This window comes from Orycteropus afer, unplaced genomic scaffold (genome assembly GCF_000298275.1).
Source record: "Orycteropus afer afer isolate SDZICR_OR568_19922 unplaced genomic scaffold, OryAfe1.0 scaffold00031, whole genome shotgun sequence".
Classification (NCBI taxonomy): domain Eukaryota; kingdom Metazoa; phylum Chordata; class Mammalia; order Tubulidentata; family Orycteropodidae; genus Orycteropus; species Orycteropus afer.
In genome coordinates this window covers 6,009,411-6,036,750 of record NW_006921618.1, presented here as the reverse complement: position 1 = coordinate 6,036,750, position 27,340 = coordinate 6,009,411, and the positions used below count along the sequence as shown (strand labels likewise).

The 27,340-nt window shown below is 36.8% G+C and overlaps 1 protein-coding gene across 1 annotated transcript in view; it reads left to right on the top strand.

Annotated features, from left to right (window-relative positions):
- EIF4G3 (eukaryotic translation initiation factor 4 gamma 3) overlaps window positions 1-27,340 on the top strand; it is a 425,124-nt gene that overhangs the window by 221,060 nt on the left and 176,724 nt on the right. The gene's annotated exons all lie outside the window — the stretch shown is intronic.

Genomic DNA, 27,340 nt, shown 5'->3' with positions numbered 1-27,340 from the left:
AGAGATTCTACAACTCAGCCTAATGCCAAGAAGATCCTGCACCACATTCTGTTTAGGAAGACTGTAGATGAGACAATCGTATGCACCAGAATTTAGGATTGAAAAGTAAATGTTATATCACTTTTGACTTTATGGAATACCTGCTTTGGTATATGCTGTTGATAGCAGTGCTTTCCCTGTCATTTGAGGAGTACTGGTCTGTTAAAGAAGACATAGAAGCCAAATTACCATATGTGACAGTGTTCCTGTGAAATACATACAGAGAGTTAAAAAGAACAGAGATGATCAAGTAGGGCAGAGTTTCAGCACAGCCTGAAATGAAGTAGATCATAGAGACATATTAATGATAAAACTAAAAACCAAACTCACAGCCATCGAGTTGGACCTGACTCATAGCAACCCCTCCTTGGGTTTCTGAGGCAGTATCACTAGGAAGTAGGTTGCCCAACCTTCCTTCCGAGGAGTGGCTGGTGGATTTGAACCATCACCCTCTGGTTAGCAGTCAAATGCCTTAGGCACTATGCCACCAGAGCTCTTATATTAATGATAGTACAGATTAAATAGTATACAGTATTGGTTAAAAGCTTTTGCTTAGATTGATTAGCATACCTGGTTTCAAGTCTCAATTCCACTTTTTGGTTTTGTAACTTAACCAAGTTATTTAGTCTCCCAGAGCCTTAGTTTCCACATTAAAAAAAAAAAAAAAGAAGAAGAAAAGAAAACCTGATGTATAGAGTTATTATAAGGACTAAATGAGATTTTTAAAATACTTAAAACTGCTTAAGTTCCATGCCTGCTGCCTAATGAGCATTGAGTACATTTTGGTTGGTATTAGTGTTAAAATAATTATTTTAGGAGTTATAGAGGAGAGAATAACTGGGGAGATTTTACGGCAGAGATGCCATTTAATCTGAGTTCTCAGATTGGTGTTCATAAAAGAGAAAAGGGAGAAGGCTGTTCCAGGAAGAGGGAGAGCATGTACAAAAAGACACATCTTGGCAGGAAATTGGATGAAAGGAGGCTATTGTTTTCTTCCAGGTGAGAAATTAGGAAGTCAGTTGAAGAACAGGGAGCCAGTTGGAGAGATGTTCAGCAATTAGTTACCAGCTAGAGAAGATTTTTATAAAAAGAGTGACTGTATAATTTATCATCCAGATTGGAGCACTTTGGGAAATAGGAATGCTGTTAATCGTAATGCTGGGAGTACAGACATAAACCAGAACTGTCTCAAGTAAATAGGAATGTATGGTCCTGCACGGTGTAAGAGGAGAAAAGAGTAGGGGTGACTGACTACTCTTCAAGCTTGTTCTGTTGTTAGGTGCTGAGTCAGTTCTGACGCATGGTGACCTACCTTGTCATTTGGGGAAATAATTACCAACCTCAGCAGATCAATCTGTCTTTTGAAGTGCTACTTATAAACTTGATACCTAGAAACCTTAAATTCTGTGACCATATGTTAATTAATTCATGTGTTTATTAATAATTTCCCTAATAGGGATGGAGAAGGGGAGGGAAAATTGCTAGATAGGTAAGAGTCAAGTATTTGATTTGGGTGAAGGGAAGGGCAGTATACCAGAAGTGAATGACCACCACAGTAACACAAAGAAAAAGGAAGACACAGAGTAGTGCACAAGAGGTACAGACAACAAAGATAAACACTTACATAAAATGCTACATTATCAGTAATAACAAACATTAATTTCTGGGTACATACATAAATAGCCAGGCTGAGTGATCAGTTATGTCTAGGCAAAAGGGAATATACCCATGACCATAGATAAGTTTGGCAGATGATATTTCTACATAGGCATTTGTATGTGCTTTAAGAATGTCCTTTCAAATAGAAGAAATGGCGCAAAGTTAGGATAACTTCATAGCCTGAGGGAACAAGTTGTTGGGCCTGTGGGTTCAGGACCATGGTCATGGGGGAGTGCAATCTCAGTTGGCATAAGATACTACAGAAGCATTATTCTACATCCTACTTTGGTGAGTAGTGACTGGGATCTTAAAAGCTTGAAAGCAGCCATCTAGATGCAATAGTTGGTCTCTCTTCGTCCAGAGCGAAGAATAATGAAGTGGACCATGTGAACCTCAGCCTACATGATCATGAGACTAGAAGAACTAGATGGTGCCGGCTGCCACTGTCAACCACTCAGAAAGGAATCCGTTCAGGAGATCCTGGATAGAGTGGGAGAACAATGTGGAACACAACTCAAAATCATAAAAAAAAGACCAGGCTAACTGGTATAATAGAGACTGGTAAAACCCCCGAGATTATGGCCCCTAGTCACCCTTCAGGCTTGGAATTGAACTCACTCCTGTGGTTTCTAGCAACATGATAGACAGGTGTATAAGGTGAATATTTACACCAGGTAGGTACATTTCTTACAACAGTCAGTCATGGGAGATCCAAAAGACAGTATTTGCACAGAGAGAGGTCAGAGGTCACGAATGAATAGGGAAGAAGGACACAGGGAAAAGGTAACCAGGGAGGAAGTGGGAAGTGAGCTGTTAATTATGGGGATTGCAGTCAGTGTTATGAAACAAAATGTGTGTGAACTGCTGTGTGGAAAATGAATTTACTCTGTAAACTTTCACCCAAATCACAATTTAAAAAAAATTAAAAAGATAAGATAGATTCCTAGATTTAAGTGTAAAGCTTAGGTGATAATACTCATTTTATAAGTAATAAGGAAAATTCCTGCTACAGATTTAAAGTAGAGGCTGTGTCTTTCCTGAGATGTGTATGCCTGCAATCAGTGGTTTCCAGCCTTTTCTTATTTTCTAGGTGCTCTAGTGCTCTGCCGTGTCTACCCATGCAGCTGTGTCTATGTACTATCTCATCCATATGGGCACAGGTATACATATATGCATATTTTTTGATGTCTTTCAGCTTTAAAATCTCCAGGAATTATACATTAGATAATTATAAAAATTTGGAAGCTGAACAGTTTAAAGTTTAATCTACTTGTCTTAGAGCAAAGACAAGAACAGTAAAAATCTTTCTCCTCTGCATTCTCCTTTGTCTCTCATGCATTGGTCATGTTGTCAGAAAGGACCACTACCTGGAGAAGGCTGTCATGCTAGTTAAAGTTGTTGTTGTTGTTGTTATGTGCCATCGAGTCGGCCCCGACTCATAGCAACCCCTCCTTGGGTTTCCGAGGCAGTATCGCTACGGAAGTAGGATTGCCCAACCTTCCTTCTGAGGAGTGGCTAGTGGGTTTGAACCACCAGCCTTCTGGTTAGCAGTCAAGTGCTTTAGCCACTATGCTACCAGAGCTCCTAGTTAAAGTAGAGGGTCAGTGAAAAGGTGAAGACCCTCAACGAGATGGATTGACACAGTAGCTGCAATGAAGGGCAACAATTCTGAGGATCGCGCAGGACCAGGCAGTGTTTTGTTCTGTTGTACATACGGTCATTTGATCTCTTGACCGCTCCTTCATTGGGCATTGATTGTAGATCCAAGTAAAATTAAATTCATGACAACTTCCATCTTTTCTCCATTTATCATAATGCTACTTATGGGCTCATTTGTGAAAATTGTTGTTTTCTTCGTGTTAAGGTGTAATCCATACTGATGGCTGTAGTATTTGATCTTCATCAGTATGTGCTTCAGGTCTTCACTTTCAGCAAGCAAGGTTGTATCAACTGCATATCATAGGTTAATGAATCTTCTTCTAATCCTGGTGCCACATTCTTCTCCATATAGTCCTGCTTCTCAGATTATTTGTTCAGCATACAGAATGAATAATTATGGTGAAAGGATACAGCCCCGACACACACCTTTCTTGATTTTAAACCATTCAGTATCCTCTTGTTCTGTTCAACCCCTTCTTTGTGCATGTATGGGTTCCGCATGAGCAAGGTAAAGTGTTCAGGAATTCCCATTCTTCATAATGTTACCAAAAATTTGTTATAATCCACATAGTTGAATGAATGCCTTTGCATACCCAGTAAAATACAAGTTGTTGTTGTTGTTGTTATGTGCCCTCAAGTTGGACCCGACTCACAGCGACCCCACCTTGGGTTTCTGAGGCAGTATCACTACGGAAGTAGATTGCCCCATCTTCCTTCCAAGAGAATTTCCAAAAATAAGCAAATTTGGCTTAAGACCATTTTTGAGATAGCTCATTTTCTTTTAGAAGTATATTGTTGGTATCTCAATAAAGGCACATTTATAAATCATGTTGTATGTTCTGTCAAGATGATTCTGAATCATTGTGACTATATGACAGAGAAATGCTCCATAGAGTTTCCTACCTGGAATCTTTAAAGGAGGAAATTGCAAGGTCTTTCCTCTTGCACAAAGGCTGGTGAGTTTGAACTGCTGCTGCTGTGCCACCAGAACTCCTGTATGTGGAACATTGTTGTTGTTGTTGTTAGGTGCCATCAAGTTGGCTCTGACTCATAGCGATCCAGTGTATAACAGAATGAAACACTGCCTGGTCCTGTACCAACCTCACAATCCTTGCTATACCTGAGCCCATCATTGTAAGCCACTGTATCAATCCATCTCATAGAGGGTCTTCCCCTTATCTCTGACCTTCCTCTACCAAGTGTGGTTTCCTTCTTCAGTGAATGGTCCCTTCTGACAACACGAACAAAGCAGGTGAGACGAAGTCTGCTACTTCTTCCAGGACCCATTTGGTAGTTCCTCAGGCATATCCATGGTACTTTCTATCTTCTTCACCAGCATTACAACTCGGAAATATGAACTCTTCTTCAGTCTTCTTTATTCATTGTCAGGCTCTCATATGCATATGAGGCTATTGAAAGAAAACACATGGCTTGGGTGAGGTTCACCTTAGTCTTCAAAGAGACATCTTTGCTCTTCAGCACTTTAAAGAGGTCTTTAGCAGTAGATTTGTCTGATACAAGGAAGTCTGATTTCTTGACTGGTGCTTCCATTGGTGTTGATTGTAGAACCACGTAATATGAAATCTTTGTCAACTTCAGTCTTTTCTCCATTTACCATGATGCTGCTTATTGGTCAAGTTGTGAGGATTTTTGTTTTCTTTATGTTGAAGTGTAATCTATGCTGCAGACTTTAGTCTTTAATCTTTATCAATAAGTGCTTCAAGTCATCTTCACTTGCATCAAACAAGGTTGTGTTGTCTGCATATCACAGGTTGTTAATGTGTCTTTCTCCAATCTTGATGCCACTTTCTTCCTCATGCAGTCCAGCTTCTTGGATTGTTTTCTCAGCATGCAGATTACAAAAAAAAAAAATCAAACTCACTGCTATCGAGTTGATTTCAACTCATAGTGATGCATTTGGGTTTACGAGGTGGTAAATCTTTACAGAAACAGATTGCCCAGTCTTCCTTCCGCAGAGCGGCTGTTGGGTTTGATCCGCCAACTTTCCATTAGCAGTCTTATACCTTAGGCACTATGCCACCAGAGCTCCATAGCATAGAGATTGTTGTTGTTGTTAAGTGCCCTCGAGTCGGACCTGACTCATAGCAACCCCTCCTTGGGTTTCCAAGGTGGTATCACTATGGAGAAGTAGATTGCCCAACCTTCCTTCTGAGGAGTGACTGGTGGGTTTGAACCGCCAGCCTTCTGGTTAGCAGTCTAGTGCTTTAGGCACTACGTTACATTGTTGTTGTTGTTATTTGCCGTTGAGTTGGCCCTGACTCCTAGTGACCCCTCCTTGGGTTTCTGAGGCAGTATCACTATGGAAGTAGGATTGCCCAACCTTCCTTCCGAGGAGTGGCTGGTGGGTTTGAACCTCCAGCCTTCTGGTTAGCAGTCAAGTAGTATAGTTAAATTTGTTTCATTTTAAACAGTTAACATTTTCGTTTGAGGCTGTTTGTTCATAATTTTTTGTCAAATTATATGAAATCCTTTGTTATTGAGTGGTATGATTTGACCTTACATACTTTTCAGTGACTATGCAGAAATGTTTGTCTTAGATGATAGGAATATTATAATTTTTAATAGCTGCATGTTAGCCCTTTGCCTGAGTGTACCATAATTTATTTAATTGGTCTTATATTGATGGGTAATCATACTGTTTCTTGTTTGTCACTGATATTAACAATACTGTGACAAACATTATTATATACTAGTTTTTGTGTTACTGTGTTAATATCTCACATCTTTTAGACATGTACTAATCTCCCACTTACAGTTTAAAAAAATGCCCACTTACAGTTTAAGAGAATACTTACCTGACACATTAAAAATTATTTAATGTTTGTTTATTGATTTGTGAAGTTGCAATTTTTTTTAATGTTCTCTGGTTATTTGTGTGTTTATATGAATTGTCTGTTCATGTAATTTGTCCAAATTTATTTTAAGGTGATGGTTTTTCTCTGATTTATGAGTTCCTAACATGTTAAAAAAAATTCCTTTGATATGTGTAACATTTTTTCTAGTTTGAGGATTCTGTTTTAACTTTGTTAATGGTGACTCCTGTCTTAGGGAAGCTTTTACTTTTCTCTATTCACAAATTTCTGCCTTATGCTGAACAATTTCTGATTTGGGGTTGTGGTAGAAAGACCTTCCCACCCAAGATAAAACTACTACCCCAATTTTTTTTTTCTGTTATTTACATCCACCACTCATCTGTCAGTTTCTCATACTATGGTTATTTTTGTGTTGCTGTAGTGTATGTTATTGGATTTCAAACACTAGCAAGCTCACCCATGTTGGACAGGTTTCAGTGGAGGTTCCAGACTAAAACAGACTAGGAAAGACCCAGTAAAATATTTTTGAAAATATCGGCCAGTGAAATCTTATGAATATCAATGGAACATTGTCTGATAAAGTGCTAGAAGATGAACCCCTCAGGTGGAAGGACCCCAAAATACGACTGAGGAAAAGCTATCTCCTCAAAGGAGAGTCAGCCTTAATGATATGAACAGAGTAAAGCTTACATGGTCCAAACCAAAATGAGATGATGAAACAGCTGCAGACATCTGTTAATAATTGAACTGTGCAATGTAAAAATATGAATCTAGGAAAAATGAAAGTAATCAGAAATGAAATGGTATGCATAAAGATTGATAACCAAGTCATTAGTAAGCTTGGTACTGGCCATTTTGGATGGGACAGTCATATGGGACTATACCGGGAATGACAAGTTGTAGAGGAATGATACCATATTCATTGTCAACAAGAACATTTCAAGATCTATCCTGAAATGCAGTGCTGTCACTGATAAAAAAATATCCATATGCCTACAAGGAAGACCAGTTAATACAATTGTTACTCAAAGTTACACACCAACCACTTACACCAAAGACTAAAATATTGAAGATTCTTACCAATTTCAGCACTCTGCTATTGATCAAACATGCAATCAAGATGTAGTGATAATTACTAGTGATTAGAATGTGGAAGTTGGAAAAAAAGAAGATCAGTAGTTGCAAATTATGGCCTTGGTGATTGAAACAATGCCAGAAATATATGATAGAATTTTGCAAGATCAAAGACTTTTTTGTTACAAATACCTTTTGTCAAGAAAGTGAGTGACAACTATACATGTGGACATTGCCACATGGAATACACAGGAATCAAGTCAGCTACATCTGTGGAAAGAGACAGTGTATAAGCTCAATATCAGTCAGAACGAGGCTAGTGGCCAACTGCAAAATAGTCCATCAGTTGTTCATATTCAAGTTCAAATTGAAGCTGAATAAAATTACATCCACACAGGCCAAAGTATTACCTTGAGTATATCCCATTTGAATTTCAAGATCATTTTAAGAATAGATTTGGTGCATTTAACACTAATGACTAAAAACCAGATGAGCTGTTGGATGATATCATGGACAGCATACATGAAGAGAGCAAAAAGTCATTGAAAAGGCAGTGGGGAGAGAAAAAAAAAGACCAAAATGGTTTCCAGAAAAGACTCTGAGGCTTGATCTTGAATGTAAAGTAGCTAAAGCAAGTGGACAAAATGATAGAGTAAAAGAGCTGAGTAGCAGATTTCAAAGGACAACTGCAGAAGATGAAAGTAAAGTGTTATATTGAAATGTGTGAAGATCTGGAGTTAGAAAACCAAAAGCAAAGGACATGCTAGGCATTTCTTTTTTTCTTTTAATTTAATTTTTATTTTTGCAGTGTTTCCTCCCTGCCCTCCCATACCTGGTAACCAACAAAGTTTCCTTCCATATATAAACCTTTCCTTGACTTCTTACAGTAATGAACTAATAATATATTTGTCTTTCTGTGATTCACTTATTTTACTCAGCATAATGTCCTCCAAGTTCATCCAAATTATGCGGTGTTTTGCAGATTCTACATTATTCTTTTGTGTTATATAGTATTTCATCGTGTGTATGTCAGTAGTTGGGTTATGCATTCTTCTGTTGGTGGGCACCTAAGTTGTTACCATCTTTTTCCTATTGTAAATAGTGCTAGAGTGAACGTGGGTGTGCATATATCTGTTCTTGTCCTGGCTCTCACTACTTTAGAACATATACGTTCTAATCGAATTGCTGGGTCAAATGGTATTTCTAATTTCAACTTTTTAAGGAATAGCCACACTGCTTTCCACAGTGGTTGTGGCATTTGACAGTCCCACCAGCAGTGTATAAGTGTCTCAATATTTCCACATCCTCTTCAGCATTTGTTATTTTCTGTCTTGTTGAATTTTGCTATTGTTGCTGGGGCCATTTGGTGTCTCCTTGTTGTTTCGATTTGCAACTCTTTAATGGCTAATGATTGTGAATATTTCTTCATGTGTTTGTTGGCTACCTGAATATCCTCTTTGGCGAAGTGTCTATTCATATCTTCTGCCCATTTTTTAATTGGATTGTTTATCTTTTTGTTGTTGAGGTGTTGTAATTTTCTATAAATTTTAGAGATAAGTCCCTTGTCAGGTATCTCATGGCCAAATATTTTTTCCTAATCTGTAGGTTCCCTTTTGACTTTTGGAGAAGTCTTTGGAAGCACATAAAAATTTCATTTTTAGAAGGTTCCATTCATCTAGTTTGTCTCCTGCTGTTTGTGCATTTTGGTTATGCTTTATAGTCTTATTTATGCCATAAATGAGGACCCCTAAATTTGCCCCTGTTTTTTTCCTTGAGGAACTTTATAATTTTAGGTTTCACATTGAAGTCTTTGATCCATCTGGAGTTAGTTTTTGTGTATGGTGTGAGGTACAGATCTTGTTCCATTTTTCTACAAATGTATATCTAGTTTTGCCAGCACCAGTTGTTAAAGAGACCATCTCTTCCCTATTTAATGGATTACAGCCCTTTGTCAAAAATCATGCTAGGCATTTCTTAAGTTGAAGGAACTGAAGAAAAAATAAAAGTTTTGAGTTGTAATATTGAAGGATTCTATGGACATAATTTTGAATGGTGCAGTAAGCATCAAAAGAAGATGGAAACATAGATTGGCTATACCAAAAAGAATTGTTCTAGGTTTCATTGTTTCAGAGGTAGCATATGATCAAGAACTGATGGTATTAAAGAATTTCAAGCTGTACTAAAGGAACTTATGATAAACAAGGCTCCAGGAATTCACAGAATACCAATTGAGATTTTCAACAAAGGGATACAATGCTGGATGCACTCACTAATCTGTACCAAGGAATTTGCGAGACACCATCCTGACCAACTGACTGGAAGACATCCATATTTGTTCCCATTCCAAAGAAAGGTGACCCAACAGAATGTGGAATTAATTGAACCTTACCATTAATACCATATGGCGGTAAAATTTTGCTGAAGATAATTTTAAAATGGCTGCATCATAAATCAACAGGGAACTGCCAGAAATTCAAGCCAGATTCAGAATAGAATGTAGAGTGAAGGTTATCATTGCTGACATTAGATGAATCTTGGCTAAAAGCAGAGAATACCAGAAAGATGTTTCCCTGTGTTTTATTGACAGGCATTCAACTATGTGGATCATAACAAATTTTGGATAATATTGTAAAGAATGGGAACTACAGAACACTTGATTATGCTCTTGAGGAATCTGTACATATACTAACAGGTAGTTGTTCAAACAGAGTATGGGGGTATTGTGTGGTTTAAAATCAGGAAAGGTGTGTGTCAGGATTGTATCCTTTCAGCATACTTACTCAGTCTGTATACGGGGCAAATAAGCCAAGAGCTGGACTACATGCAACATCAGGATTTTAAGGAACACTCATTAAAAATGACAGTCTTGCTTGCTGAAAAGGAAGAGAACTTGAAGCACTTCTTGAGGAAGATCAAAGACTACTGCCTTCATCATGATAAAAGCAGAAAAGATTGAAGTTGTCAAGGATTTTATTTTACTTGGGTCCACAGTCAGCACCCATGGAAGCAGCAATCAAGAAATGAAATGACATTGAGCAAATCTGCTGCATAAAACCTCTTTAAAGTGTTAAAAACCAAAATTGACACTTGGAGTACCAAGGGCACATGACCCAAGCATTGGTATTTTCAGTTTTCACGTGTGCTTACAAAAGTTGGAAAAAAATGAAGATGACCAAAGAAACATTGATGTGTTTGGATTTTGGTCTTGGTGAAGAATATTAAATATACCATGATTGCCAGAAGAATGGACAAGTCTGTCTTGAAAGAAGTACAGCCAGAATGCCCCTTAGATATAAGGGTGGCAAAATGTCATGTCATATACTTGGGCCATGTTAACAGGATGTCTCCAGAGAAGGACATCATTCTTAGTAAATTAGAATTGTTATATTTAGTCAGCTCCAACACTTAGTGACTTGTGTACAACAGAACGAAACAGTCTGGTCCTGTACCATCCACACAATCTTTGCTATGCTTGAGCACATCCTTGCAGCCAGTGTGTCTATCCATTTCATTGTGGGTCTTCCCCTTTCTTGCTGACTCTCACTTTACCAAGCACCTTGTCTTTCTCCAAGGACTGGTCCCTTCTGAAAACATGATCAAAGTAGATGAGATAAAGTTTGACAATTCTTTCTTCTAAGGAGCATTAGGCTGCACTTCTTCCAGAAAAAAAATTTTCCTTCTTTTGGTAGTCCATGGTGTTTCCAGTATTCTTCACCAACACCACAATTCACAGGCAACAACTCTTCTTCAAACTTCCTTATTTATTTTCTGGCTTTCATATGCATATTAGGCAATTGAAAATACAACAGCTTTGGTTAGGTACACCTTATTGTTCAGTGAAATCTTTGTTCCTTAACACTTAAAAGAGGTCTTTTGCAGGAGATTTGTCAAGTACAGTATGACATCTGATTTCTTTCTCTCTTTTTATTACGGTGAAAACAAACACGCCACAACATTCACCTACATAACATTCTTGGCTCAGGGACATTTTTCACATTTTTCACATTGTGCCATCATCATTATTGCCCTTTTCCAAAATATTCCATATTCCACCACCATTAGCATAAACTCAATGCCCTGCAAACAAAACTTTCCCCTTTCCTCCTCCCTCCATCCTGTGGTAACCACTCATTATCTTTGGTGTATGTGTGTGTGTGTATACACATACACCTATCTAGCAATTTTCCCTCTCTTCCCTTCCAATCCCTGGTACCCAACAAAGTTTCCTTCCATATAGAAACCTTTCATGACTTTTTACAGTATTGGACTGATAACAATATTTGTCCTCCTGAGATTGACTTATTTCACTCAGTATACCCTCACTCAGTATAATATGCTTCAAATTCATCTATTATGCATTGTTTCATGGATTCTACATTATTTTGTAGTGTTCTATGTACCTCATAATGCAACTGCTAGGAGCTCTGGTGGAAACAGGCTGCCCTGGGCTCTGGTTTTCCATCTCCAGTAATAGTCAGGCGGGAGCTCTGGTGGTGTAGTGCCTAAGGCATTTTTGACTGGTAACCAGAAGGCTGGCTGTTCAAACCCACCAGCCACTCCTCAGGAAGAAGGTTGGGCAATCTACTTCCGTAGTGATACTGCCTCAGAAACCCAAGGAGGGGTTGCTATGAGTTGGGTCTGACTCCACAGCAGTGAGTTTGATTTTGGTTTTTGGAATGGGACTACTTGATCAAATGGTATTTCTATTTGCAATTTTTTAAGGAATTACTGTACAGATCTCCACAGTGATTGTATCATTTTACTGTCCCACCAGTCGTGTATGAGAGTCCCAATCTCTCCACATCCTTGCCAGCATTTGTTATTTTCTGTCTTGTTGAAACTTGCTATTAGTGCTGGGGTTAGATGGTAACTCATTACTGTTTTGATTTGCGTCTCTCTAACAACTACTAATTGTGACCATTTCTTCATGTGTGTGTTGGCTGCCTGAATATCTTTTTTGGTAAAGTGTCTGTTCTGTCTTCTTCCCATTTTTTAATTGGATTGTTTGTCTTTTTTATACTGAGGTGTTGTAGTTTTCTATAAATTTTAGAGATAAGTCCTTTGTCAGATACATCATTACCAAATCATTTTTGGTAATACGTGGGTTCTCTTTTTACTTCTTTGGAGATTTCTTTGATGCCTATAAGAATTTAATTTTTAGAAGGTTCTATATAGTCATCTAGTTTATCTTCTGCTGCTTATGCATTTTGGGTTATACTTGATAGTCTATTTTTGCCATTAATTAGGTGCCCCTAAGTTTGTCCCTAGGGAGCTCTGGTAGCATAGTGGCTAAGGCACTTGACTGCTAACCAGAAGGCTGGCGGTTCAAACCCACCAGCCACTCCTCGGAAGGAAGGTTGGGCAATCCTACTTCGTAGTGATACTGCCTCGGAAACCCAAGGAGGGGTCGCTATGAGTCAGGGTTGACTCGACGGCACATAACAACAACAACAACAACAAGTTTGTCCCTACTTTTTCTTTGATGAACTTTATAGTTTTAGGGTTCACATTTAAGTCTTTGACCCATCTAGAGTTAGTTTTTGTGGATGTTGTGAGGTATGGATCTTACTTTGTTTTTCTGCACGTGGATACATGGTTTTGCCAGCACCATTTGTTAAAGAGACTGTCTCTTCCCTATTAAATGGATTTTGGCCTTTTGTCAAAGATCAGCTGACTATAGGTGGATGGATCTATTTCTGGGTTCTCAATTCTGTTCCACTGTTCTGTGTCTGTTCCACTGGTTTATGTTTCTGTCATTGTACCAATACCAGGCTGTTTTGACTACTTTGCCTGTGCAGTAGGTTTTGATATCTGGGTGTGTCAGACTTCCTACTTTGTTGTTTTTCTTCAGTAGTGCTCTGCTTATCCAAAGCCTCTTTCCTTTCCGTATAAAATTAGGGATTGATTTCTCCATGTCTTTAAACAATACTGATGGAATCTGCATTGGGATTTCATTGAATGTAGATTGCGTTGGGTAGTCTTGACATTTTCACAATGTTCAATCTTCCTATCCATGAGCATGGTGTGTTCTTCCATTTATGTAGCTCTCTTACTGTTTCTTGAAGTAGTGTATTATAGTTTTCTTAATATAGGTATTTTGTGTTAGTGGTAAGATTTGTTCCCGAGTATTTTATTTTTGGGGAAGCTATGGTAAATGGTATTGATTTCCTTATTTCCTTTTCAGAGACCTCTTTGCTGATGTAGAGGAATCCAACTGATTTTTGTATATTGATCTTGTGTTCTTCCACTATGTGAAATTGTTCAATGAGTTCCAGTAGTTTTCTTGCTGAGTGTCTTGCCTTTTCTATATATAGGATAGTATCATCTGCGGATAGGGATAGTTTTACTTCTTCCTTACCAACTTGGATGCCTTTTATTTCCCTTTCTTGTCTTATTGCCCTGGCTAGGACTTCCACTACAATGTTAAGTAGAAGTGGTGATAGAGGACATCCTTTTCTGGTTCCTCTTTACAAGGGGAATGGTTTCAGTCTCTCTCTATTGAGAATAATGTTGGCTGTTGGTTTTGTATAATGCTCTTTGTTATATTGGGAATTACCCTTCTACTTCTATTTTTTAGAGTTTTTATCAAGAATGAGTGTTGGATTTTATCAAATGCCCTTTCTGTATCGATTTATATGATCATGTGATTATTAATTTTATTTATGTGATGGATTATGTTGATTGTTTTTCTGTTATCAAACCATCCTTGCACACATGATATGAATCCCACTTGGTCATGATGTATTATTTTTTTGATATGTTGCTGGAATCTATTGGCTAGGATTTTGTAGAAGATTTTTACATCTATATTCATGAGGGATATTGGTCTGTAGTTTTCCTTTTTAGTGATATCTTTGCCTGGTTTTGGTATCAGGGTTATTCTTGCTTGATAAAATGAATTTGGGAGGATTCCATCCTTTTCTGTGATCTGGAATAGTTTGAGTAGGTTTGGTGTCAGCTCTTCTCTGAATGATTGATAGAATTCTTCAGTAAAACTGTCTGGGCCAGGACTTGGTTTTGTTGGTAACTTTTTTATGACCTGTCAATTTCTTCTTTTATTTAGGTCTGTTCAAATTTTCTACCCCAGTCTGTGTTAGTTTAGGTAAGTAGTATATTTCTACAAATCTGTCCATTTTTTCTAGCTTTTAAAATTTGTTGGAGTACAGTTCTTCATAGTACCCTGATATTGCCCTTTTTATTTTAGTTGGTTCTGTTGTGAAGTCACCCGATTCATTTCTTATTCTTGTTATTGGCATCTTCTCCTCCTTTTCTTTACTTAAGTTTGTCAGTGGTTTGTCAATTGTATTAATCTTTTCAAAGAGCCAACTTCTAGTCTTGTTGATATTTTTCTATTCTTTCTGTTTTATTTTTTTTCTCCTCAGATCTTTATTCTTTATTTTCTTCTATTGATGTTAAACTTTTCTCTTTTTTTTTGCTTCCATTTTTGCTAATTGTTGGAGATGTTGGTTTAAGGTGTTGATTTGGGCTCTTCTTTTTTGATGTGTGCATCTGATGCTATAAATTGCCATCTGATCACTGCTTTTGCTATGTCCCAAAGATTTTGGTATGTTGTGTTTTCATTCTTGTTTGATTCAAGCAATTTTTTAATTTCAATTTTTATTTCTTTTGTTGCCAAATGTTTTTTATGGAGGATGTTAATTCAATTTCCATGTGTTTGTTCTTTTTCCATTGATCTTCCTATTGTTGATTTCTATAGCATTGTTAGGCAATCTACTTCCATAGTGATACCACCTCAGAAACCCAAGGAGAGGTTGCTATGAATCAGGTCCGATTTCCACGGCATATAACAACAACAACATCATAACATTGTTATCTGAGAAGATGCTTTGCAGTATTTCAATGTTTTTAAATTTATTGAGGCTTGCTTTATGGCCTAACATAAGATCTGTCCTGGAGAATGTTCTATATGCATTGAGAAAGAATGTATGTTTTGCTGTTGTTGAGTAAAGTGCTTTATAGATGTCTATGAGGTCAGTTTTGTTGATTGTATTGTTTTGTTCTTCTGTGTCATTGTTAAGTTTCTTTCCAGTTGTTCTATCATTCATTGAAAATGGTGTATTAAAATCTCCTGATAATACTATGGAGTCATGTATTTGTCTTGTCAATTCTGTTAAAGTCTGATTCATGTATGTGGGGCCTCTTTCATTGGATGTGTAGATACTTACTATGGTTATGTTCTCTCTTGTTTAATCGATCCTTTAATCATATAATGTCCTTCCTTATCTCTTATGGTAGTTTTTGTCTTAAAATCTAATTTGTTAGAAATTAATATAGCCCCTACTGCTGTTTTTTGATTGCCATTTCCTTGATTTATCTTTTTCTAACCTTTGATTTTTAGTCTCTTTTTGTCTTTGTATCTATGATGAGTCTCTTGTAGACAGCTATTGATGGGTTACGTTTTCTTACCCAGTCTGCAACTCTCTGTCTCTTGAGTGGTACATTTAATCTATTTATATTCAGTGTAATCATCGACAAGTGTGAATTTATTAATGTAATTTTGTTATGTGTTTTTACATGGTGTTGCTGATTTCTTTCTTCCATATCATTTTCTGTGCTGAGCTAATTTTGTTTATGAATTTTTAAAATCATTTCCTTATTTGCAGTTGTTTCAGTATTAGCTAAATATTTGTGGCTCTCCTCTTATATTTTGATGTGAAGGTTATTATTTTTCTTTGAGGTTACCCTGTGATTTACCATTTTATTCCAAAGTTTAGAACAATGTGTTCTATCTTGCAATTGTATTAACATCTTACCCTTTTGGAAATTCTGTACCTATGTTATTTATTACCTCTTTGTGGTTTGTAGTTGTCCTCATTTACCAATTGATCTCTGGTTGCCTGTTCACAGTCTTGTAAGCTTACTTTACTTTAGATACTTCGATAACTTGGTTGGTTTTTGTGTTATGCCATCATATGTGTTAATCATTGATTATTTCCTTCTGTTGCTCATTCTTTGTCCAGAGCCCTCTCTTTAGCATCTCTTGTAAGGTTGTTTTGGTTTGGTTTTAACAAATAGCCTTAATTTCTGTCTATCTGAAAATGTCCTAATTTCACCATCATTTTTGAAGGACAGTTTTACTGGATATATATAATTCTTAGTTGGAAAGTTTTTTCTTTCAGGGTTTTATATATATCATCCTATTGCCTTTTTGCCTGCATGGTTTCTGCCAAGAAGTCAGAGCTTAGTGTTATTGGTTGCCCTTGGTAGGTAAGTTTTTGTTTTTCTCATGCCAGAATTCTTTATCTTTCATTTTGGTGACTTAGATTCTGATATGTGCAGGTGATTTTGGGGGGCGATCTATCCTGTTTGTCAGTTTGTCATACTCTGGTAGCTTGCATGTTTCTGAGAGACTGGAGGCTATGCTACCAGTACTTCAAATAGCAACGTAGTCACACATGGTGGACAGGTTTCAGTGGAGCTTCTATACTAAGACTCAGAAGAAGGAAGTGGCCATCTACTTTCAAAAATATTAGCCAGTGAAAACCTTGTGAATAGTGGTGAAATTGAAAAATTTTATGAATATCTCTGAAACGTTGTCTGATGTAGTGCCAGAAGATGAGCCCTGTAGATCCGAAGGCACTCAAAATACGACCAGAAAAGTGTTGCTGCCTCATAATAGAGTTGATCTTAATGATGTGGATGGAGTAAACCTTTCAGGACCTACATTTGCTGATGTGGCACGACTCAAAATGGAAAGAAACAGCTGCAAACATCCATTAATACGTGGAACATGGAATGTACGAAGTATGAATGTAGGAAAGTCGAAATTTGTCAAAAATGAAATAGAGTGCATAAAGTTCTATATCCTAGTTATTAATGAGCTGGAATGGAGTGCTTGTTGCCATGTTGAATCAGACAGCCTATGATCTACTATGCTAGGAATGACAAATTGAAGAGGAATGGTGTTCATTCATTGTCTCAAAAAATGTTTCAAGATCTATCCTAAAGTACAGTGCTGTCAGTGATAGGATAATATTTGTATGCCTACAAGGAAGACCAGTTAATACTACTATTACTCAAATTTTTGTGGCAACCACCAAAGCCAAAGATGAGGAAATTGAAGATATTTACCAACTTCTGCAGGATGAAATTTGCTAAACATGCAATCAGGATTATTGATTATTCTTCATGATTAGAATGTGAAAGTTGGAAACAAAGAAGAATATCCAATAAGTTGGAAAATATTTGCCTTGGTGATAGAAATGACTCTGGAGATCGCATGATAAATTTTGCATGATCAATGACTTATTCATTGCAAATACCTGTTTTCAACAACATAAATGGCGACTATACATGTCAGCCTTGCCAGATGGGATACACAGGAATTAGATCAACTTCATCTGTGGAAAGACTTACCGAAGAAACTCATTAACTTCAGCCAAAACAAGGCCAGGAGCTGACTGTGGAACATCATTTGCTCATATGCAAGTTCAAGTTGAATCTGAAGACAATTAATACAAGTCCACGAGAGCCAAAATATGACTTTGCTTCTATCTCACATGAACTTAAGAGACTATCTAAAAAACCGAGTTGATGCATTGAACACCAGTGACCAAAAAATCAGATGAAATGTGGGGTGTCATCAAGAACATCATACATGAAGAAAGCAGAACATCAATAAAAAGACAAAAAAGGAAGAAAAGACCAAAATGGATATTAGAAGAGACTGAAACTTGTTCTTGAGTGAGGGTAGCTAAAACAAACAGAAGAAATGACAAAATAAAAGAGTTGTACAGAAGATTTCAAAGAGCAGCTCAAGAACTCTCAAAGGCAATTAATTATAATTAAATGTGCAAAGACCTGGAATTTCAAAAGCAGAAGGGAAGAATGCACTCAGCATTTCTCAAACTAAAAGAACTGAAGAAAAAATTCAAGCCTCAAGTTGCAGTATTGAAAGATTCTATGAGCAAAATAATGACTGATGCAGGAAACCTCAAAAGAAAATGGAAGGAATATAGAGTCACTGTACCAAAACAAATTGGTGTATGTTTATTTTATCTGTTTCAAGGTGGCATATGATGAACAACCAATGGTATTGAAGGAGGAAGTCAAATCTGCACCAAAGTAATGGCAAAAATCAAGGCTCCAGGAATTGATGGAATACCCGTTACAGTGTTTCAACAAACAGATACTGTGCTGTAGGCACTTGCTATAGGCAAGAAATTTGGAAGACAGCTACCTGGCCAGCTGACTGGAAGAGATCAATCTTCATTCCCATTCCAAAGAAAGATGATCCCACAGAATGTGGATATTGTTAATACCACACACAAGTAAAATCTTGCTGAAGAGAATTAAAAAATGGTTGCAGTGTTATATTGACAAGGAACTTCCGGAAGTGCAAGCTGGATTCAGAAGATGTAGACTAAGGGATATCATTGCTGGTGTCAAATGGATCTTGGCTCAAAGCAAAGAATACCAGAAAAATGTTTACTTGTGTTTTGTTGACTATGCAAAAGCATTTGACTGTGTGGATCATAAAAAATTACAGATAACATTGAGAAGAATGGGAATTCCAAAATAGTTACTTGTGCTCATGAGGATCCTGTACATAGCCTGGCAAGTTGTCATTCAGACAAATCAAGTGGATACTGCATGGTTTAATATCAGTGAGGGAGTGCATCAGGGATATATCCTTTAACCATACTTATTCAGTCTTTATGCTAAGCAAGTAATCTGAGAAGCTGTGTGATATGAAGAAGAATGTGGCATCACAATTGGACGAATACTCATCCACATCCTGTGATGTACACACATCACAGTGCTGCTTGCTGAAAGTGAAGGTGAATTGAAGCATTTGTTGATGAAGATTACAGACTATAGTCTCTAGTATGGATTACACCTGAACAATAAAGAAAACGAAAGTCCTCGCAACTGGACCAATAAACAGCATCACGATAAATGGAGGAAAGATTGAAGTAGTCAAAGATTTCGTATTACTTGTTCCATAAGCAAAACCAATGGAAGCAGCAGTCAGGAAATCTGATGACATTGTATTGGGTCTCAATTAGATGAATTGACACAACAGGTGCAACAATGGGGTAAGTTATAGGAAGGATTGTGAGGCTGGTGTAGGACCAGACAGTGTTTCTTTCTGTTTTACAAAGGGTTGCTATGATTCAGAGCCAACTCAGCAGCACCTAACAACAACAATAACATTACTTCAGTTGCTGTGGTCACTGTTCATTATCCATTATTACCTTGTGTTAATGGAGATGTTCCTATGTCATTCCATATCTTCTTTTCCTAATATGGCTTTATTGAGATATTATAGTTCACATATCATATGATTTTCCCATTTGAAGCAGGGTTTTGAATGGATTCTTCCCAGTTTAGTCATGGGTGACAGAACAGAATTGGAACAGACCCAAATTTGTAGAAGAATATGGGTATACTGGAACAATAACTGGAATGGGAAAAATTACAGGTTGACTACCTGGTAGAAACTTAATCTCTTTCTTTCTTAGAAAACAAGGGCAGCATGTGTGTTGCATAGCAGGCAAATCTCTTATCTGGTAAAGTTGGAAACTGGTGCCCCACCCAAAGATGGCAGCTTGTTTCACTGCTTTGAATGTGTGTTGTCTCCAAAGTCTTGTAAAAAATCCAGTCGCCCACATTAGGCTTCTGAAATGGCTCATGGTGCCTATTCCAAGTCTCACATTCCAGCACTCTTTCAATCCATGATTTTTCCCATTCTAGTAATTGTTTATTTTCACCCAAAATTTAAAACTTTGGTCTGTTAGATTTCTCTTTTTTGGCCATGATTGAATGGTTTGAACTGATTCGAAGCTCTGTAAAGTATATAATTCAGTGGTTGTTAATATAGTTACAGAGTTGTGTAGCCACCACCATAGTCGATTTTAGAATATTTTCATCACCTCAGAACGAAACCTTGTACCCTTTAGTTATTAATCCCCTATTCCCTTATCCCTCTCTGTCCCCCAGGCCTACAAAAAAACAAACTCACTGCTGTGGAGTTGATTCGACTCATAGCAACCCCTCCTTGGATTTGCAAGGCGATAGCTCTATGGAAGTAGTTTGCCCAGTCTTCCTTCCAAGGAGTGGCTGGTGGGCTTGAACCATAAACCTACTTAATGTCTCTATATGCCTGTTCTGGACATTCATATAAATGGGCTCATATAATATGTGGATTTTTTTTTTTCTCTGCAATAACAGCTTTCCTCCCACTTCCTCTCTGTGGTTAGCCTTTCCCTGTGTCCTTATTGCCTATGCATTACTATCTCCCTGTTTTTCTCCTTGTGCAGATGCTGCCCTTCTAATCGCCCATGGTTCATTGTTCTGGTGTAGGCTGAGAGTTGTTTGACTGAGAGTTAGGCCACAGAAGTGAGTTCAGTTCTCGGCTTGAGGGTGACTTTGGGCCTTAGTTTGGGGCTTTCACTAATCTGTCAGATCAGTAAGTGGTCTTTTTTATGGTTTCGAGTTTTGTTCTACATTTTTCTCCCACTCTTCCCAGGATGTCCAATTTTGATCCCTTTCCAAATGTGTGGCATTGGTAGCCAGGCACAATCTAGTTCTTGTGGTTTCAGAGTCATGTAGGCCGAAGTACTCATGGTCTGTCTTTCAGACGAACTGTTTCTATGCGTCTTTGATTTTCTTCACCCTTCTTTGCTCTCCATACAAGAAGAAACCAATGTAATACGTTGTTGTTGTAGTTATGTGCCATCGAGTCAGACCTGACCCATAGCAACCCCTCCCTGGGTTTCTGAGGCAGTTATCACTACAGAAGTAGGTTGCCCAACCTTCTTTCCCGATATAATATATGCAAGTTTTTTTGATTGACTTTTTTCACTTAGCATAAGGTTTTCAAAATTCATCCAAGTTGTATAATGTATCAGTTCCTCATTACTTTTTCTCACTGAACAATATTCTGTTATATGGATAATACCACATTTTGTTTACCCAAAATCATCAATTGATAGACATTTGGGTTGTTTTCAGCTTCTGAATATTGTGAGTAATGCTGTTATAAAAAATCCATGTGTAAGTTTTCTATGGATATATGTCTTTATTTCAGTTAGATACATACCTTGGAGTGGAATTTCTAGGTCATAATATGGTGACTTTAATTGTTTGATTAACGATTAGACTGTTTCCCAAGACACCTACACCATTTTACATTTCCTCCAGCATTGTGTGTTTTCTCCACATCCTGGCAGACACTCATCATTCCTTAACATTTTTTCTTTTTTTTCCTGCATGAGGCTATCCTACTATCCCAGTACCATTTATTCCAAAGGTTATTTTTCTACATAGGTTGTTCTTGTACTCCTGTAAAAATCATTTGATCATAGAGTTATTGATTTGTTTTGAGCTGTTAATTCTATTCTATTGGTCTATATGTACCAGTACTACATTCTCTTGATTACCAATGCTTTGAATTAGGTTATGAAATTGGGACTTTGTTCTTATTCAGGATTGTTTTGACTCTTGAGTCCTTGCAGTTCCTTATGAATTTTAGAATAACCTTGTCAATTTCTACAAAGAAGTCATCTGGAATTCTTATAGGGATTGTGTTGAATTTAAAACTTAGCTTAGGGAATATCATCATCTTAACAGGGTTAAGTTTTCCAGTCTGTAAAGATGGTATGCGTTCTCTTTAGATCATCTTTAATTTCTTTTAGTCGTGTTTTTTAGTTTTAAGAGTAGCAGTTTTGTGCTTCTTTTGTTAAATTTATTCCTAAGTATTTCGTTTTTATTGATGCCATTGTCAGTGAAATTGTTTTCTTAATTTCATTGTTGGATTATTCATTGTAAGTGTATAAAAATGCAATCAGTTTTTGTATATTGACCTTGTATACTGAAATCTTGCTGAAAATATTTATTAGGTCTAATAGTTTTTCAGTATATTCCTTAGGATTTTCTCTATATAATATGTTACCTGCAAATGAATAGTTTTACTTCATGCTTTCTGCGTATGTTCTTGTTATGTAACAAGTAACTCCTCTTCTGAGCTTCAGCTTACATATTCTTCTTTCTGCCTGGTCTCTACTTTCAGGTGTCTCATAGCCACTTCGTACTCAAAACATGAGTTCATGGCATTTCTCTCCCCAATGCCTGATAGCTTTTTTACATGATGGCAGCCAACAAAATCTACGGCCATTGAGTCAGTTCTGACTCATAGCAGCCCCCATTGGGTTTCCAAGGCTGCAGATCTTTATGGAAGTAGATTGCCTCATCTTCCTCTTGGGGAGCAGCTAGTGGGCTTAATTTGGGCTTTGCAGCCAAATGCTTTAGCTACTGTGCTACCAAAGCTCCTTGATAATTCTTCCGTTGCTCCCTATATCAATGATTGGAATACTTTTCATAAATTAGAAATATCTTATTTTTCTTTTTATTCCTCCTCAATTATTCCTCCCCACCATATCTAATTAAGTATCAAACTCAAAACCATACTCACTGTCTTCAAGTCATTTCTGACTAATAGAGACTCCCATTGGGTTTCCGAGGCTATAAATCTTCACAGGAGCAGCGTGCCTCATCTTTCTTCTGTGGAGCACTTGTTGGGTTTGAATCATCCACTTTTTGGTTAGCAGCCAAATGCTTTAACCACTGTACCACCAGAGCTCCTTATTAATTAATTAATTATCAAGTGCTATCAATTTACCTCTGTATTTAAGTGAAATCCATTCATACCCCTCCATTTTTACCACCAAAATTATTTCCCTTGGCCTACTTTAATAACTTTATAAATTCTGTGCTTGTATTTTTTCTTCCCTCAGTTCATTTTCCATTCAGTAGTCAGAAGGATCTTCTTAAAAGATTAATCTGAGTATGTAAAATACTGTTGCTTCAAGCCTTTCCCATTAATACCTGCTGTAGGGATAATGATCAAAACCCTTGGTGTGGCCTTTAAGACTGCCTTGTCTGATCTGCCTGACTCATTTCATACCTTGTTTCTACTGCGGTCCTCTTTCGCAAGCTTGTTGATCATATCTTGCTGCTTTCTTTTAGAGCCATTGTCGAACTAGTACGTTTTATTCCTTCTGCCTGAAATGCTTCCTCCTTCATTTGCCTTCCATGTGCCTCCTGCATGCCTACCTTCACAATGATTCCTTGAAGCTCTGTGTAAATGTTACTTCCTCAAAAAATCCTTTCCCACTCATGCAGAGTCAGAACCTTAGATTATATAATATCTCTGAACTCTTACAACTGTGGTTGTAAGACTTATAGCCATTGTGGTTAAATGATTAATTTTATGTTTTATTCTTCAATAACTTTTTCCCTCGATAGAATATAAGCTTCATGAAGCTAAAGATTTTTGTGTTTTAGTCATGAGTTGATTCTCAATGTATTGTGCATGATAGAAATTAGAGGAAATTATTCATATACACATCTCCCTAATAAAGGAATGTGGGAGAATTCTCTCCCATTTATAAAAAAAGTAATATTTTACTTTGATCCTTTTTCCTGGTGTCATTATGTGTATTACTAGTTTGCTTCTTTATTTTCATAATACTTCTTCATGGGGGCTGTGCTTGTTTATGCCTATGATTTATATATGTTACACTTACAAGGTATTTACTATTAAGGATCATTCTAAAATTACTGAATGGCACTTTGAAAAAAAATTACATAAACCTAAAATAATAAAACGTGAAGCATTTATTTAGCCTCTGATGATGACAGTAAATTACATCAACTTCTTCCTTATTTTATGTAACTATTTGGTGTCTCTGACTTTCTGTCAGTGAATGAGTCAGTACATTTTTTCTGTAAGAGTCCAGGTAGCAAGTTTAGAATTTGCAGCCCATGGAAAGAATCTTACCATAACTGAACTCTGCTGTTCTAACACAAAAGCAGCCATAGATAAAAATAAGCAGCCATGGCTATTCCACTAATACTTTATTTTGGACACTAAAACTAGAATTACATATACTTTTCATATGTCAAGAAATGTTATTCTTTTAATTGCTCCATGTCCAACCATTTAAAAATGCAAAATTTTCTTATCTCATGCTCTATACAAAAACAGGTATTGGCCCCTGGGCCATAGTTTGATGACCCTCTATCTGTAGCTTCCTCTGTTATTAGGCCTTCTGTCATGTACAAGATTAAAAGAGGTACCAAACAATGGTGACCCCTTTCTAGGCAGAAACAGTATGGACTATGTAAAGAGAAATGAGTTTAAAATTAAGAATTATTTGAGAACAACTCCAGATCTTGTTCCCTGTACCTGTTAGAGAGTCTGGTACCTCCTAGGTAAGCACTGTATGAAAAAAGTGAATGAATTCATCTAGTATTTGAGCCCATATCTACCATTTTCCCTTGATATTAGTATTTCAGATTTAATATATACATCTTCAAAAGATAGATTGCCAAGTAGAATTTATAAAGGAAAAATCCTTTCTTGGGCACTATCAGGAATCTAATATCTTGCCTTATTTTAAACTCCCTTACCACTCTAGTCGAAACATGAGAATCAGTTGTTTTTATTTTCCTTTCCCAACTTTAGCCTTGATTTTGAAGATGTTTGTTGAGGGAAAGTTTAGCATTGACATAAATTACAAACTCTTGGAACAATGTGGAAAGAGTTGCTCAAATAACTGAACTTTTAACCTTGACTTTCTGAGCATCTTTATTGAATCCTTTTATATTTTGATACTGTAGTTCCTGCCCTTCCAGAATGTCTCTATCAGTTTTCTTTTCCACCTGTATCCAGATCCTCTAGCTACTCAAAAGCTTCGTTTAGTTATGAAATGAAGTGCATGTGGTAGTGAATGTGACCTTTTGAGTGACAATATTGATTGTACTTCCTAATTTTTCTGACTTATTAATTAGATAAAATAGGTCTTGATAATTTGTGTTTTGAAAAGATATGGAACTCATTTATAATAGACTATATATATAGTTGAGTTAATTTGGGAGAGAAGAGAAAAAATTAACAAATTAGTAAAATTGGAGGAGATTATCTTAATTACCGTTAACCTAAATTAAGATTGTTGTTGTTGTTATATGCCATCAAGTCGGACCTGACTCATAGCAACCCTTCCTTGGGTTTCTGAGGCAGTATCACTACAGAAGTAAATTGCCCCATCTTCCTACCGAGGAGTGGCTGGTGGATTTGAACCGCCAAGCATTGAATTACGTTCTTGTTAATATCAGAGGTTTACAAATGTTAAAACTGAAAGGGACTGTAAGATCTCCAGTTCCTTTTCATTTTACAGCTGAGGAAGCTTGAGAATTACCTCCCTAGCATTTTGAGGATATGTAACCATGTACTGGATATTTAGATTTGCAGTAATCAACCTGTTATCTCCTTCCTTTCTTATGAGTCTTTATACATAAATTCTTCCTAAGGCTTTGTTAAGTTAAAACTGTGCAGTTGTCTCTTTAAGATAATTGAAGGTATTATTAAGAACCCTGTTACATATACTGATTTATATGTATCAGCAGCCTTTTGCTCTTTGAAACATTATCTAATGATGCCATTTTGGCAACACATTTTTTGCAGTTACTCCCTTTTTAAAAAGTTATTTATTCCCCAGACAATTGGTATAGTTAATGTTTTCTTCCATTCAGGTAAATGATACAATTCACAAATCTTTCTTTCCTGAGCTTTGTGGATAATTGTTTAATAAATGCTGAATAACATGACGTGTTTCCTTTGTTCCAGATCTGTTTTCAGCCAGTAGAATTGAACTGAGTTGGTATTTTTCTTTATAGCTATGAAGCCATTCCAATTTTTGAATTTCTATAAGACAGTAGGGTGGTTTTTTTTTTTTCCCCTGAAACTAAGCATTCAGAATAGTGATAAATGGTAGTATTCTTCAGTTATTTGTCCCTGACCTTCAGTGAAACAGTAGCTCTTTTCATTTTTTATATATGGAAATATAAATTTAATAGTCTTCATTTAGAGATAATTGTGGAATGTGACCATTTTCATGATGTAATAATAGGTGAAATTATAACATTTCCCAGTTTCTGTCTTACCTTATATAATGCATAAATAGTCAAATATAAATTACATGTTGTGTATTCTTTTCACCATTGTTACTTAAAGGACATTTATCATCGTAAATGGTGCCTGTCCAAAGTGATACATTTCATTTTATATTCCCACTTTAAGTGAGAATCGTTGACTTGAAAATGTTTTTTGTTAACTTGCACTTTTAACTGACCCTACCCACCCATATTCACCCACATCCAAACACCTTTATCCTACAACCAGAATTGTGCAGGGAGCTTTGCTCTGATAGTACCGACAGAATTCAATGCAGGAGACTATAATAGCTATCACAAAATTGACCTCAGATCTTTGAGGAGAGACACTGCTTTGTTTTGTGGCTTTTGTGTAACCCTCCAATCCTGAAAGAATACCTGCCTGGAATGTGTTGTAGAATGAGTGTTCTTGTTCTTTCTTCTGTAATTCTTATTCCCTCTAAGAAGAACAATGGTAGCAATTTTCTTAACCTATTCTACTTGGATTTTGGTTGGCATTTTTGCTTCTAATGTATTGGCCGAGTGAAAATAAGAGATTCCTCATACTTCTGAACAGCCATTGTTCCACTCAAATGTCTGACTGAATAGATACTATCCTTGACCGAGAACCTAAAGACATTTTATGGTGAAAGTGCAGTTAGATACTTTACAAATTGCATTTCACCTGTGTGATTAAATGGACAACTAACAAGAATCATCCTTCATTATGGTTTTCTTAAGTCAATAACTGGCTTTCAAACTGCCACATTTTCTGTTTGTCCTACTTTTAGCAGAAGAATTACTTTGCTAGGTGGTTTAGAACTAAAGGTGACCAAATCCCTTTGATATTTTACTAAGAGGATATTAATTCCCTCTTGTATGTGGCATCTGTTGTAAGGTCACACAGTGTATTTGTCCTTAGAAGTAGCCATGGGATGTGAATTGTTGTAATGACTGTTGTGCTGTCTTCTCTTGCTGTGGTTAATAGTAATCATCTTTTTTCCTTCCTTTCCTGCTGCCTCTCTCCCTCCCTTCCCCATCTCCCCATGTACTTTTGAATTTATTAAATTGGCCTATATATTTTTTCCTTGCTTTCCTTTCCTTTTTTTTTTTTTTTT